Source organism: Anoplophora glabripennis, unplaced genomic scaffold (assembly GCF_000390285.2).
Source record: "Anoplophora glabripennis isolate ALB-LARVAE unplaced genomic scaffold, Agla_2.0 scaffold1011, whole genome shotgun sequence".
NCBI lineage: Eukaryota > Metazoa > Arthropoda > Insecta > Coleoptera > Cerambycidae > Anoplophora > Anoplophora glabripennis.
The window spans coordinates 78,051-95,567 of record NW_019417094.1 but is presented as its reverse complement, the minus strand read 5'-3'; positions in this window follow the sequence as shown (position 1 = coordinate 95,567).

Sequence of the window (17,517 nt, the reverse complement as noted above, 5' to 3'; positions counted from 1 at the left end):
TGAATATTATAAAACCGCAAAATCAATAAACTAGGAACATATGAGCACACGTCAAATACCGCTAATATGTCAATAACCTAACACTCATTTGTGAGGGCGATTTGAGTTCGATTTAAGTGACTCATTGAAGTAGAATTGTTTATGAATGCAATTAGGATGAGTTTAGTATGAGATAAGTGTGAGTGGAACTTTAGTGAGATTTATGAATTTGGGCCTATAGCTTTAAGAAATAATACGCCTTAATAGTCCAAATATATGTGCCAAATTTTAACGCGATCGACAAAAGGTTTATGAAGTTAAAAATTAAATTAGTTTTAATTTTGACAACTTTGAAGGCTTGTAACTCAAAAATCAAACATTTTTTATTAAACTTTTTTTCGTGGATCGTATTTATTTATCGTCGTGAATATGCAGTCAAACGTTGTCGGTGAAATTTGCGAAGACCCTGTATATATATAAGGGTCTTCGCCCTGTATATACAGGGTGTCCCGGTATTTGATACAAAAAAGTCGAGTACAGATAGATGAGATCAAAATAATATCAGTTCTTCATATACATTTTTTTCATATGGGCCTTCGTCAACAAGTTACATGCCCTCAAAGATGAAAATTAAAAAGTTTTTTTATTTACAATCTCTAAACTATTAAATTCAGCATGATGCAAATTTGGTGATCGATAACAAATGCGTATAGCTTGTTTGTGATGTTGTAATTGAAGTTTCATTATGCCCAGAACGCCAGGGACGGACAATGCCCAATGGTTAACCTAGAATATTTGCATAGATGATGATCGCAATCTGCCTGCGTCAAAAATAAGTTCCCTGAAGAATTTGCCAACGTTAATACCCTATTGGTTCAACTCGGTAAAATTAACAGCTTAGGAAATATTTGTGATTTTCTGTCACATCGAGCGACGCCTCCATCATTTTGGTTTTGAATTTTTAATTGGACATAATTACTATGTTAGAACCGTAAATATTTTTAAAATAAGAGCCTAGAATATCTTATTGCCTGCTAATGTAATTTTCACTAACAAAATTTCATAAAGTCAGTTAAAAAATAATTTAAAAGAAATACCATCAAAATACATTATCAATATAGGCATCTTCCACCTCCACACACTTACTAAGTCTACGAATGTTATTTGTTTGTACACGAAATTAATTTTTTGTAGCAATGCATCCCTTATCTGTACTGGGTTAAGTGAACATTTCAGGTATCCCCACAGGAAGTCCATCGGGTTAAAGTCTGAAGAACGTGGTGGCCTCGAAATTGGGCCTCCTCTCCCAATCCATTTATTATTAAACACAATAGATAAATAATTTCATACATCAATATTGAAATGGGGAGGAACCCCATCGTGCTTGATCTAAACGTTTAATGGAACATCGTCTAATAGTGGCCGCAAATTATTTTTCAAATTATTAAATATTAAAAATAAAAATGGCGCCGCTTGATGTGCACTGTGACATAAAATCACAAGTATTTCCTAAACTGTTAATTTTACCTAGTTGATTCAAGAGGGTATTATCGTTGGCAAATTCTTCAGGGAACTTATTTTTGATGGAAGCAGATTGCGATCGTCATCTATGCAAAAATTCTGGGTTGTTAACCATTTTGCATAGTCCGTCCCTGGTATTCTGGGCAAAATGAAGTTTAACTTACAACATCAAAAACAAGCTGTACGAATGTGTTATCGATCACCAAATTAGCATCATGCTGAAGTTAATAATAATTCAGAAAGTGCAAATAAAAATAACTTTTTAATTTTCACCTTTGAGGGCCCGCAACTTGTTAAAGAAGGCCCGCATGAACAAAATATATATGAAGAACTATTATTTTGACCTCATCTATTTGTATTCATCTTTTTTGTATCAAGTACCGGGACACCCTGTATATATACAGGGTATCCCGTTCATGTTTCAAAAAAACTTGTGTGCAAGTTCCTGATGGTAAAATAATGGGGGTAGTTCATGTAACGTTTTTTTTAGACGCCCTGTTTTCGAGATCCAATGTGTTGAAGTACTCTTGAAGAGTACACAAGTAAACATCAACTGTGCCTTAAGAATAATGTGCAAACGGTTTCTTTCTGAAAAGCAGTGTCGCCGATTGGAGGGGTACAATCGAAAAAAAATATGTTAAAAGTCAAAATTTATTACATTTCTAAACGGTTCTATAAACTCTAAAGCATACTACAAAAAAAGGTATACTTGTCGAAATTCGGTAGGATCTACCATTTTCGAGAAAAATGAAGTTGCACTTTTTTTGCTCACAAAAAGCGGCATAACAAAATATTAAATTGAAAGAGGGCTTTACCATTGAATGAGCTGAAGACATTTAGCTACCAACAGTATTGGCATTTAAGACTATAATTTTAATTTCACATGAAACAGTTAAAATGTAAACATTTTATTAACTAAAAAAAATGAAATTTATTTTAAGTTTCAGATTGTTGTGAACTAACATTTAAAAAAGTAAATCAAAATAAACAGATTATGGTAATTAATTATTATCTATTAATAACTAATTTTAGATTTTGTAAACTACTACAATAAACAATTGTTGAATGCAGTGAATTGTTGATGGACATGAATGCTTAAAAAAGTGATAAGAACAGAAAAATATTAGGAAACAGACTCGGAGACATACAGAACAAAACAGCTGCACAATTAAATTAATGAGCAAAACTCGAAATACTACAGTAAATGATGAAATTGTCCCCCATTTGCTTCTATGCAACTTCATTTTTCTCGAAAATGGTAGGTGCATGCTATCGAATTTCGACAAGTATACCTTTTCCTTGTAGTATGCCTTAGAGTTTACAGAACTGTTTAGAAATGTAATATATTTTGACTTGTAATATATTTTTTTCGATTGTACCCTCCAATTACCTGCATCGGCACATTATTCTTAAGGCACAGTTGATGTTTACCCGTGTACAAAGTTTGACATTTTTATCTTTAGCCGATTTAAAGATAATTAAGGAAAACCATTTGGAAAGTAACAACTTCAACACACTGTATATCGAAAACAGGTAGTCTAAGAAAAAAACCTTTATATAAACTACCCCTATTATTTTTACATGAGGAGCATGCACACAAGTTTTTTGAAACATGAACGGGACACCCTGTATACAGGGTGTTTCAGAAAGACCTCCCGTACATTCAGGGGGTGATAGTACAACAAAAAGTAAGAATTTTTTGTCTTATGAACTATACGTCTATTTTCTCTTGTTTTCGAGATACAGAGCGACAAAATAAATATATTTAAATAGAATTTTTACGAAAATTTCCAAACGGTGCGAAATATTTTTATGAAATTTAGTATTCCGGGGTTTTTAAGGACGCCAAATACGCTGGTATTTTTTGCATATTTTATAGAGGGCGATAGTTATGCTACATTCGTATTACATTTTAAGTTATAATTTTTTTGAGGTTAGGATTTTCAGGCACCAATTTCTAATGTACAATTTTATTTTCTAAAAATAATGTACTCTTGTTAGAACTTCCTAATGTGGACGGTTTGCGAGAAAAAAGGCTTTTAATTCAACTTTTACAATATTACGGTGTAGAAATTAAGTGACTTTTCTCAAAGTAGGCTTATGTTAAAACTTATTGATGGATATCTCATAAACAACGCATACATTCTCAGTAATATTTTAAACTCTAACTAGAAAGGCAGGCAAATTCCGCTGACGTGGAGTTTGAACTTTCTCTCGGGCCTTGCGGCCCGAGCACCACTCCGCGGTGCTTTCCTCGCTGGTTAGTAGATATAATATATTTTGAAACACCCTGTACTTTGATTTTTGAACACCCTGTATATAAAAGTATGAGAAGAATGTTTTTAAAAAAAGAGTAGGCCCCGTTCGAGAAAAGAATAAGAAAAGTTTGTTCCAAACTTCCAAAAAGGCATCTGGTTAGTAAATATAAAATTTTTCATCCAAAGACTACGTAAGTAAGGCAGAAATGGTAAAAAAATAAATTAAGACATCTGCTTGATAAATATACAAAGTTTCATTAAAAGACTAGTAAATAGACAAAGCTAAAAGTGAAAAGAAATAAAACCGCCCTTAATTTCTATAGAACATCTAGTATATGGATTTTTAAAAAAGCGACTTCTTCAAAAGATTAACAAAATGAACAAGGGAAAATCTGGTACACCTGTGTCAGTTTTATGGAACATCCTGTACATAAATTGCAAGAAACACCTGGTTAGTCGGGTTTTTCGTAAAAATATTGCAGACTTCAGTACAAAATATAGAAAAGGAAAAAACATTAAGGAAAGTTTCGTTCTATTGGTCATAAATAGTCAGTATAAAAATTCAAAAAGACAACTGGTTAATAAGTATATAATTTTTCATTAAAAGACTTTAGTAAATAAAGAAAGTTAAAAGTGAAAAGGATAAAAATTGCCCGTTTCAGATATGGATCATTTTTATGGAACACCCTGTACATATATGGATTTTCTAAAAAGCGGCTGGCCAGTAAATATACAACTTCAAAAGATTTCATGAAAAAATTAACAAAATGAATCAGAGAAAATCTGGTCCACTGTGTCAATTTTATGAAACATCCCGTATATAAATTGCAAAAAACATTTGACACCGTGTGTAGAAATATCTATTTGAAAATTTAGGTAGGTAGTGAAATGAGAAAAAATCCTAGTCCGCCTGTGTCATTTTTATGAAACACTTAGTATATAAATTTGCAAAATGCCTCTGAGTTCTACAATATAAGATTTTTCATAAAAATATTGCCACAATAAATTTTTGAAATATACAGAAGCCTCTAGACCGATAATTCGCCAAAATCTCATCTAGTTAGTAAGCATAAAACATGACCAAAAGATTCAATATGTAAGTAAAACGAAAAAATGTGAGGAAAAATCTGATCCACACCTCTGTCAATTTTATAGAATACTTTGTACATAAATTTTCAGAAATAATTTGGAAGATAAATTCGAATTCGCGTTAATTTCGCGAAACGTTCTATATAAAATGTTTGAAATAGGCCTTAATAATAATTAATTAAAATTAGTCGTACAAATATGTATTGTTAAAAGAAGAGAAATCCAATTTAATTCGCGCGATACATGAAGTTTTGTGAACGAAGAATTAGCCCGCACCAGCTCTATCTCTCTCGCACACGTCTGTACCATTGCCGTTTCTATGGTCCCGTCTGGTTTCCTAACCTAAATTACTTACGGAATACGTCAAATATCAATTAGTATTTTTCTTCCATCGATCTATGGTTCGTTGTGATTTTCTAACCTCAATTGGAAACGTCAAATACAGCGAAATTTGTTTTGAAGTTTCAATCCGACATTCTGCGTGATTTTTAGATTTTCGTCGATTTGCGTTCGCGGTTCTTTGAATCTCCATTTCGCTTATAAAATGGCCGTAAGTCAGTGTCCACGGAGAAATGTATATTTGAAAACGCGAATATAAAGTTGCAAAAATTTGATTAAGCGACGAACGAAGGGACTGAGGCTCGATTATGCCGCTTCGGATCTCGCGGAGAAACCCAGTCCGTCCGCCAAAATGCTAGTTTTCCAGTCTGACTTGAAAGACAGCGCGTAGTGTCGTCGTTCATTGTTTAAGCTGCCGCACTTCGAATCTGCGTTAATTTCGCGGAACGTTCTAAATAAAAAGTTTGAAATAGACCTCTGATCAGTAAACAAAAATTTTTAGTTTCAATAAATACTTCAAATGTCGTCTAGTAAGTCCCGTCTAATTTTCTAACATCAATTGGAAACGTCATTTTCGCCTAGTAGGTCCATCTGATTTTTTCACCTCGATGTCATCTATGAAATACGTCAAATATTAATTAGTAGGTGCCCACTGACTTTTTAACCTCAATTAGAAACGTCAAATATCGTCTTGTCACTCCTGTGTGATATCTTAACCTAAAATACGAAAAACGTCATATATCAATTAGTACGTTCCTTTCGATTTTCTAAGCTCAATTAGAAACGTCAAAAATCGCGTAGTAGGTACCGTCTGATTTTCTAACCTAAATTACGAAATACGGCAAATATCAGTCTGTTCCTTCCATCGATCTATGGTTCGTTGTGATTTTTCAACCTCAATTGAAAACGTCAAATATAGTGAAATTTATTTAGACGTTTCAATCCGACATTCTCCGTGATTTTCAAATTTTCGTTGATTTGCGTTCAGGGCTGGTTAAATCTCTATTTCGCTTATACAGAAGAGAAGTCCACGGGGAAAGATACATTTGAAAACGCGAATATAAAGTTGCAAAAATTTCATTAAGCGACGAAGGGAGATGAGGCGTATGCCGCTTCAGATCTCGCGGAGAAACCCAGCCCGTCCGCTAAAATGCTAGTTTTCCAATCTGGTTTGAGAGTAAGCGCGTAGTGTCGTCGTTCACAGCTGAAGTAATCAACAATTTTTGTAATGTTAAATTTGCTTTTTTCTAACACAAAGTCGTCTCGCAAAACATCCACAATGAGATAAAACAGATAAATAACGACATCCCATGACTTGGAAGAGTTTTCAACCCCAACTTATTTCTATTGATTATTAACTTTTGACGTTTGGGGAGTACCTAATACGAATGCAATATAGTAATTAACGAAGCAAATTGTACTAATACAAAGGTTGAAGGGTTTAGGTACTTTGGATTGGTTTAAAATTATGCAGTGTTAGAGGGCAAGTAGGTACTTACGTTAATTCGGGGGACAGGTATCGTAATCGTAGGCATGACAAACGGTAGAGCTGCGAAAATGTAAATAACAACCTAACCTAATAATAAGAAATACCTGTATATGTCGTGGCGTAGCAATTTATTAAAGTTAAAAAAAGGCCTAGTAAGGTAAAATACGATTCGCCGCGACCCTACAGACGTCTTTCGCGTGTGGCGTGATATTATTTTGACGTATACCAATCTGACGTTTCTAACGACATTCGAATTTTCTCCGGGTGGGCGTGTCTTAAAGCTTCAATCTTTACGGCTTGTCTGTCGTCGAGTGGACCCCAAAAAGAGGCAAAATTAAATATGAAGAAGCGAATAGAACGTTATAAAAATGCCCCCGAACGATTAAAGATGATCGAATGGACATCTCGTGCCCAGTCGCACTCCATTCCGCGGTTTGCGAGAAAATAATTCTGTGTGGTAAAGTATATGATTTCCAGCCGGCGAGAGAGTGCATTTTAACGTATTTACGGCCGCATTTCGAATCCTGCGCGTGATTTCGATGAAAGTTTTACATAAAAGGTTTGAAAAAGGCATTCGGTCGATAAATATGAGTATTTTCCGCGCGGCTTTAAATAAATAACGTAGGTAAAATGGGTAAAATAAAAACTAAATAGAGGAAACCGGCGAGGCGATCGTCAGGTTTCATCGGAAAGTAGGCGTGTCGGACTATTGCGTTTCACACAAAAATTGAGTCACGCCCCCCGTAGGGCTCCGGGAGGACCGGATTTTAGGTAGGAAGGAGCGGAAGGACCTCCACCGGAATACCCCTAAGCGACGTGGCGAACATGGGGGTCCTCCGGCCCCCCCCCGGGTGCCGCTGCGCGACACCTCGGAGGAGAAGACCCCAACACAAATCGGCACTTTTTCGGGCCGATCGTGCGACGCAGACGGAGCTATCAGATTTTAATATATATTGACTAGAAACGTAGGCAAGTCGGCTTCGCCGACTTGACGTTTCTCTCGGGCCTTCGGCCCTCTGGCGGCGCTGCGCGCCTCATGAGCTCACTCTTGCTCGAATGTTTTTTAAATCATCACACCATCATCCACATTACCATCATCTACATCACCATAATCTACAGCACCATCATCTACATCACCATCATCTACATCACCATCATCTACATCAGCATCATCTACATCATCATCATCATCTACATCACTATCATCCACATCGCCATCATCTACATTACCATCTACATAACATAATCATCAGCACTATAATCTCCAGCACTATCATCTACATCTCCATCATCTACAACGATATCATCTACATCACCATAATTGCAGCACCATCATCTACAGCACCGTCATCTACATTGTCATCATCAACAACAGCATAATCTACATCGCTATTATCTACATCACCATCATCTACATCTCCATCATCAACATCTACATCGTCAGCATCTACATCACTGTCATCTATATCGCCATGATCTACATTACCATTATTTACATCATCTACATCACCACCATCTACATTATTATCACCATTCAAATGTGGGTCGATTTTGTGAAACATTCTGTGTAGCAAGTTTTAAAATGGCATCTGGTTACCAAATAAATTTTTTTTCATAAATAGGCTTCACTAAATAAAGTAGAAGAAATCAATATGATAAGGAATAATCCACGGGGTCTGTCCTGGATCAATTTTATAGAACATGCAGTTTATTGTAATGCTTCAAAAAACATATTAAAAAATTGTTACCTCAAAAAATAAAGTAGAATGAAATAAAAAGAAAATTATGAATACGTATGAACACCTGCAACTCTGACCTGGATCAATTTTGTTGGAACATTCGGTATAAAAATTATAATTATCAAAAAAGCAACGTGTTGGTAAATGCAAAATTTTTTATCAATGAACCTTACTAAAGAAAGTAGAAAAAGGTAAAAAGGGTAAAAAAAATCTGGTTTGCCGCCTTTTTGTTTTGGTTTCAATTCTGATATAGATCATTTTGTACATCCAGTATAAACTTCTAAAAGGGTATCTAGTTAGTAAATATAAAATTATTCATCCAAAGACTTCAGTACGTAGGTAAGTCAGAAATGGGGAAAAATAAGTTAAGTTTCACTCTCCTAATTCTGAAGTATCTTGTTATAAATAGACAATTTTTCATTCAAAGATTTCAGTACGTAGGTAAGGCAAAAATGGGAAAAAAATAAGTTTCACTTTGTCATAATTTTGAAGTGGATAATTTTTTGGAACACCCAGTATAAACTTCCAAAAAGGTATCTGGTTAGTAATTCTACAATTTTTCATTAAAAGCCTTCGGTAAGTAAAAATAAAGTTAAAAGAGAAAGGAAAATTTTGCCTGTTAATCAGACCTGGCTCAATTTTATAGAACATTCAGTATATGGATTTTTCAAAACGCGAATGGTCAGTTTTCTTCAAAACGTTTCAGTGGAGAAAGTAAAAAAAGTAAAAAGAATAGAGAGTCTAGTCCACCTGTGTCATCTTTATGAAACACCCAATACAAAACATCTGGTTAATAAGAATGATTTGTCATAAAAATATTGCCATCAATAAATTTCTGAAACATACAGAAGCCTCTGAACCGATAATTCTAACCTGGGTCAATTTATGTAGAACTTCCAATATATGGATTTCCAAAGAAAACGTCTGGTTAGTAACTATATCAATTTTCATCGAGAGATTTCAATAAATAATGTAGGAAAGTGGGTAGTGAAATGAGAAAAAATCCTAGTCCGCCTGTTTCATTTTTATATGAAACACTCAGTATATAAATTTGCAAAATGCTTCCGAGTTCTACAGTATAAAATTTTTCATAAAAATATCGCCATCAATAAATTTCAGAAATATACAGAAGCCTCTGGACCGATAATTCTGTCCTGGGTAATTTTATGTAGAACATCTAGTATATGGATTTTCAAAGAAAGCGTCTGGTTAGTAACTATATAAATTTTCATCAAGCGATTTCAATAATTAATGTAGGAAAGAAGGTGAAAATGAGAAAAACATCCTTGTCCGCCTGTTTCATTTTTATGAAACACTCAGTATATAAATTTGCAAAATGCTTCTACAGTTGTACAATATATGATCTTTCATAAAAATATTGCAACGCAATTTTCTTAGAAACCCCGTCATCCTGTGTAGAAAAACCTATTTGAAAAGTTATATTTTCTTCCATATCGTCATTGTCATCGTCATTCCAGTTAGAAAAATGTAATGTAACTTAATTTTAGAAAAAATTTATAACGTAATGAGGCCTGTTCGATTTTAGTTCGTGCCAGACAGCTGTGAGGGCGCTCCTCTAGTATATGTTTGCCACACCGATCTAATATAGTACTGTATCTATGGTTTGCCCTCTCTAACCGGCTAACCTCATATCTTTTATATGTGACTAACTTAACTTCTTGTATTTATTTATATTTTGTGTTAATCAGTAATTTTAATTCATATTAGCAGCAAAATTGACCTATTGTCGAGTGGTTGATTTATAAAAGTACCTATATTTTGAAATAATATGGAAATTTGTAGTTGATGTCTAATTATTATATTAGTGAAAGCTGATGGAATCAAAAGGTATGTATACAAATATACAAATGACTTAGATAGAATTACAGAAAAATGTTTCTTTTAGATGATGTTCTTTAAACAATGCTGGAAGTTGAATATCGCAGGGGGTACCTATTGTTGAATAAGTAAACCATTCATTGTGAAGTTAAACAGAAAAATATTTTTTTTGTAAATAAAAATACTGTGGCTCTCGAGTGTTGGAGAACTAAGAAATCTCCCAAATATAATGTATTGTAAATCCATCGTAAATGGCAATGGGTTAAAATTTCAATGTTATGAAGTTAAATTGAAGATATAAAAATGTTTTAATCCAGTTGACATGTGATAACAGAAGGTTTTGTATTTAAAATTAATGTTATTAGTACACAAATGCCGGTATAGTAGATACCTAATGCAATATTTATTCAGATGTATGTATTATTGATAAAATTAATATAAATAATAAAAAAGAATATGTTTTATTTGTAATGATTGATTGTGAATGAAAATTAGCTTTTTCTGTGACAACAGTGGATATTTAAAAAGATATACTTACCGTATATTTATACACAACTCTTTGAATTGATTAAAACCTGACTTTTTCAAATGATAAAAAAACATTTATTGAATCTACCTTCCAAAATTTGTCAACTAAAAAATTGTTTTTATTATATGTAAAATTGAACATACGTAGGTATCTGTATGTTTTACGCATATGTAACGTATAGTGAAAGACCAACAAAGGTGCTTTATTTAAATCATTCTTTATTCACTGGTGGTTTCCAGGGGTCCTCATAAAATAGCAAGATTGTAGGAATGTAGTGGTGGATTCCTATAAACCAACTAAACAAAATTTCCACACTGTGCACTATATTTACGTTGATCTACAGCCTAGGTTCAACTGGAAAACTAAAGGTTTATGTTAGATTCTATCAACGGCCGTGTAAAGAAATACATATACTATACCTGTAGCAAGGATTTTTGCAAGACGCCCCTAGGCCAAGTATTTGTCCTCTGAGTAGACTTGGAAGTGGCTTTTCTCAATGTACAGGTTTATTTTGCTTGACAGACGACAGGAGTGACAGGGACGATTCGACGATCGTCAGTGATCGAAAAAGTGGAGACAGATCTTCAAGTTTAGGAATCTCGCCGATTTGTACTGGAATGTCATCTTGGCAGAGGTTATTATTATTTTTAATGAATGGGTAAAGGTTATGTTAAAGTTTAGTGTTATTTACCTGTCGATTTCTTAAGTTAGATTAATGTATTTCACTGACAATCCAGATCACAAAGCATACGTGGGGCCACGACCTATAACATAAGCCTATGGGAACGGTGTTTAACGTAATTTTCTTCTTGGGAAAAAAACTATACAAAAGCAATACAATACCAATGAATACGACGTAAAACGGCCCCCGCTAGCGTAATTTACACAAATCGGCGCATATAAAGTTGAAAATTTCCGTTTTTTCCTACGAACAACGGGTGGCGGCCATCTTGTCACATCGAACTGTCATCAGTTTTACCGCTGTCATCGGCTGTCATAAAGTCGCAAAATTTTTTGTCGAAGGGATTTATACCATCGCTTACGATCCGTTGGGGCTACTGCGGGGGCTGAATATAATTTTTCGCGAAAAGGGAAAGGTATCGTGACGTCTCGCGTAAAGAATTCGGCCGAGGAAGCCCTACCAACATCTAATAAGAGCCGCGGTAAGTAGGTTCTCCCCGTCTCCGCCGCGAAGAGACGCCCATGGCTGAATGCACAAATTTTATGTCGCTAATGTCGGTCTTAAATTTTGTTACGTTTGACCTAAAAAAAGTTGATGGAGATATAGAAGAGAGAGATCGTCGCGACGCGTCGCCGGAAAGGCGTCTCGGGAGGCAAACGGAGACTTCCTCGGTCCTCGGACGCGGTCCGTACGCCGAGAGAAAGGCCAGGGCTTCGTTCTCGCGCAGAAAGCGAAGGCCGATCGAGCGAGGGAAAAAAATTACGCCGTCGCGAAAACGGCGTTTTCGCCGAAATAATCCGGGCTTTATAAAATAATCGGGGTCTCGAGAGAGAGACGCGAGATGCAGACCCTTTTTGAAAAGCTAATTTCGGCGTTAAAAAGTAAAAAATACGCCGCAAAAATACGCCCGAGACCCTCAGAAAGGACGAAACTTTCGCGTAAAAGCGGAAGCAAGTCCCGATCCCTCCCGGGAAAAAAGCCCTCGGTCGGAGAAATCGACGCGTCTCACTTCCACGCTAAATGCCGCGGTCCGTCGCGCGGACGACCGGAAACGCGGAAAAATCGCGGGGAAAACGCGGGAAAGCCCGCACCGGAATACCCCTAAACAACGGAGCGAGATCGACGGGTCGCTTTGGGAGCCTTTATCAATGGAACATGGCCCTTTTTCGGGGGCGGGCGTGCGAGCGAGAGTTCCCCCAATTATTTAATATACAGGGTGTATCTAAATAACACCGAAAAAATTCAAGGGGCGATTCTCCGATGAAAATTAATAGGGGTCTTTGGTATAAAATTTTTTGAAAAAACCCTTCCCTGAAAAGTTACGCCCCTCCTAAAATTACAAAAAAAAATTGTTTTTCTTTTTTATCTTCCATGTACATCAAGCTAAAGAAACCAAACTTGGTGAACATTATCTGTCAATAAAACTACACTTTTTGAATTTTTTTCAACCCTGAACTATTTTTGTAAGGGGTTGAAATAATCAACCCCTATGACATTTTTTCTTATAATTTTTTTTTCGATAAAATTTTTTCCTTTTAAAAAATATGTCTAAAAAACCCCATTCATTTACTAACTTTTTGATCTCTTCAAGTTTCTTCGAAAAGTTAAGGATTTATGACAAAAAAAAAAAAATGTATTGTAATGTATTTTTAAAAAGATGAGCTGTTTAACGCGAGTGTATTTTGCCGAAAGATCTAGTGGCCTGTTCTTTACAATGGAATCCGTAGAAACAAATGTCAATGTCATTTATTGTTACTGTTTCTTACTATTTCACAAGTTTCATGATTTTGTGTAGAAAATATTAGTTAATAAACCGAAAATATGGTTAACTATTCGAATTTAGAAATGGCAGATATGCATTTTACATATGGGTATGCTAACGGTAATGCATTGGAAGCGCAAAGACTTTATGCTGAACAGTACCCAGAGCGTAGATTACCCCACCATACTACGTTCACAAATATTCACCAACGCTTGCGGGAACTTGGAAAATTTGAAAAGAGAAGTCATGACTGTGGCCGTAGCCGAGAAGTTAGAACTGAAGCTGTCGATGAAGCCGTACTTAATTTAATTGAGGAATCCCCAGAAACTAGTACCAGGAAAATAGCTCGTGTCCTAAATGTAAGCCATTCGGTAGTTTTTAGAATTTTAAAAGAACAACAGTTATATCCCTATCATCTCCAACGGGTGCAGTCGTTACTGATTCGAGATTTTTTACCACGTGTGGTTTTTTGTCAATGGCTTATTAATATGATCGGCCAAGCGCCGCAGTTCTTAAGAAATATTTTATTTACTGACGAGGCGAATTTCTCAAGAGACTGTATTAGAAATTTTCGTAACAATCATATTTGGGCTGAGGAAAATCCTCATGACTTTTTTGAAGGAAATCATCAGTATCAATTTTCATTAAATGTGTGGCTCGGAATTATCGACGATCATTTAATTGGTCCCTATTTTCTTCCACGACGATTAGATGGTGACTCATATTGTCATCTTCTCGAAGAATTACCTATTATTCTTGAAGAAGTTCCCATTCAAATTAGGCAACGTTTATGGTTTATGCACGACGGTGCACCAGCCCACTTTAGTATACGTGCAAGACGTCACTTGGATGAGGTGTATGCCAATCGATGGATAGGTCGAGGAGGATATGTAAATTGGCCAGCCCGCTCCCCTGACCTTAATCCTTTGGATTTTTGCATATGGGGATATCTGAAATCTTTGATCTACTCAAGGCCAGTTGAAGATATCAATGATTTGCGAAACCGCATTGTAGCAGGGTGTGAAACGATAAAAAATTCACCAGGAATATTTGAACGCATACGCAATTCTATGAGAACAAGAGTAGATGCTTGTATTGAAGCTGAAGGCAATCATTTTCAACATTTTTTGTAGATTGTATTGTCAATATCCGACAGATTTTTATTTTTTGTTACTGTTATAACATTATTCATCATTTGTTCACTTTTAGTCTAAGTTCCAAACTTCTTAGCCTAGTAGAATCATAGGTCAACTATTTGGTTGAGTGTTTTTTAATAAAATGTTATTTAATATGACAATAAATGACATTGACATTTGTTTCTACGGATTCCATTGTAAAGAACAGGCCACTAGATCTTTCGGCAAAATACACTCGCGTTAAACAGCTCATCTTTTTAAAAATACATTACAATACATTTATTTTTTTTTGTCATAAATCCTTAACTTTTCGAAGAAACTTGAAGAGATCAAAAAGTTAGTAAATGAATGGGGTTTTTTAGACATATTTTTTAAAAGGAAAAAATTTTATCGAAAAAAAAATTATAAGAAAAAATGTCATAGGGGTTGATTATTTCAACCCCTTACAAAAATAGTTCAGGGTTGAAAAAAATTCAAAAAGTGTAGTTTTATTGACAGATAATGTTCACCAAGTTTGGTTTCTTTAGCTTGATGTACGTGGAAGATAAAAAAGAAAAACAATTTTTTTTTGTAATTTTAGGAGGGGCGTAACTTTTCAGGGGAGGGTTTTTTCAAAAAATTTTATACCAAAGACCCCTATTAATTTTCATCGGAGAATCGCCCCTTGAATTTTTTCGGTGTTATTTAGATACACCCTGTAAATGATTGATTAACCTTATATCAAAATTTTAGTGACTGTAATTAGTCATTACTAACTACAGTCACTAACAATCACTAAAATTTTTATATAAAGTTAAATAGAGTTTAAAATATTACTGAGAATGTTTGCGCTGTTTATGACACATCCATCAATAAGTTTTGACATAAGCCTACTTTGAGAAAAGTCACTTATTTTCTTCACCGTAATATTGTAAGAGTTCAATTAAAAGCCTTTTTTCTCGAAAATCGTCCACATTAGGAAGTTCTAACAAGAGTACATTATTTTTAGAAAATAAAATTGTACATTAGAAATTGGAGCCCGAATGATAAAAAACCTAACTTTAAAAGAATTAGAACCTAAAATGTAATAAAAATGTAGCGTAACTAGCGCCCTCTATGAAATATCCAAAGAATAATTAGATCAGCGTATTTGGCGTCCTTAAAAACCCCGGAATACCAAATTTCATAAAAGTATTGGACCGTTTGGAAATTTTTGTAATAATTCTATTTAAAAAATTTTATTTTGTCGCTCTGTATCTCGAAAACAAGAGGAGATAGACATACAGTTCATAAGACAAAAAATTCTTATTTTTTGTCGTACTGTGAGCCCCTGAATTTACGGGAGGTCTTTCTGAAACACCCTGTATATACAGGCTGTCTACTATAAGAGGGCCACTCCTATGTATCTCGCTTAATATATGACGCACGTCAAAAATCTTTCTATGTTTTTTGTTGCATTTTTTGAGGCCTTTATGTTCCTAAAAACAAATTTGAGATCCATGGCCAACTTTGTGAGTAATCATAAAAAAACAGAAAAGTACCGAAAGTTTAGGGTCGTCTAACTTTTTTATTTTAAGAGATAGGAAAAACTTTTTAATAAAATTTCATGGCAAAATTGATAGCTTTCACCTAGTGTAGACAGATATTTAAAGGATCGTATGTAATTTGCTACATACCCTACGCGGGCAAAAAAAATTGTCGCAGCAGGCTGTGGCTACAGAAAATTGCTTGTGTATTTCTCTTCCATGCGATATACTACATGTTGCCTTTATCTTTTATATTTATTAAATTTTTTACAAGTGCACACTATGAAAACAAATGTGTTATCCCAGTAATATCATCATTTAACAAATCGTTTATTGTTATAATTGATGATATTTATAATCACATATTGAAAAGTGTAATAGGTACTTATGTTTGTATTGTACTATCAACGCAATTTCAATTCTATCAAGCACTTGCGGAATATAGAAAACTGATGGATCTCTTAAGAAGGACAGATCAATAAAGCTGTTGTCAATAAAATAGGTAATGTTAACAGAATTTTAAATTAGGTAAATAGGAAAAATGAGCAAAACAGTGAGAGTAAACTACAATGTAGAGAAGGATAGTGCAAGATGGATATTACGAAAAAATTTCAAAGTGAAAAAGTACATCTCTTGACGGATGAAGATAAACCAAGGAGATTAGGGTTCTAGGTGATGACAAGAAAAGAGGAAAGATCCTTTTATATCAGAAGAATTCTCTGGTCAGATGTGTATAATTTTTGTAATTGGATTTATTAATAGAAACATTCACTTCCAATGGACTAATGGTAATTTACATTGGCACGGAAAAACTGGATTTCAACAAAGGTTTTCAGTAAACGTTTGGGATAGAATTCTTGATACCAAAATCATAGGTCCTTACTTCTATGATGGTAAACTGATGGGTGTCGGATATTGCACATCCTTTGCTTAAAAGAAATACATTATATTCATTATTTTTTTTGTAGTTGGCATGTTTAAAGCAATTTCTACATTAACCTACATTTTTGATACTAAAATTATAAAAAGTGTAATAAATATAAAAGATAAGGGCGACATGTAGTACATCACATGAAAGAGGAAAAAAACAAGAAATTTTTTGTATCCACGGCCTGCTTTGAAGATATTTTTTTTGTCCGCATAAAGGGCGTAGCAAATTACATACGATAGTTAAAAAAATATGTTTTCACTAGCTGAAAGATATCTATTTTGACATGAAATTTTGTTAAAATAAGTTTTCTCTATCTCTTAAAATAAAAAAGTTAGACTGCCCTAAACTTTCGGTACTTTTCTGGTTTTTTATGATTACTCATAAAGTTGGCCATAAATCTCAAATTTGTTTTTACAAGCATCAAGGCCTGAAAAAATGCAACAAAAAACATATAAAGATTTTTGACGTATGTACAGGGTGGGCAAATAAGCGAGGTAAGCGGCTGTATCTCAGAAACTAATGATCGTAGAGAGCTACGGTAAAAAATTTTATAGGTAAAGTGGGCAAGGGAAAATGCTGGAAATTATTTTCAAGTTTCCAAGATGGCCGCCAGTGGGCGTTTCCACCATATTGAATTACATAAAGTTACGTTTCTCACGATTTTCCCCAATGAATGTAACAAAAAAGTATTTGCGTTTTAATGTTAACTTAAAGTCGAA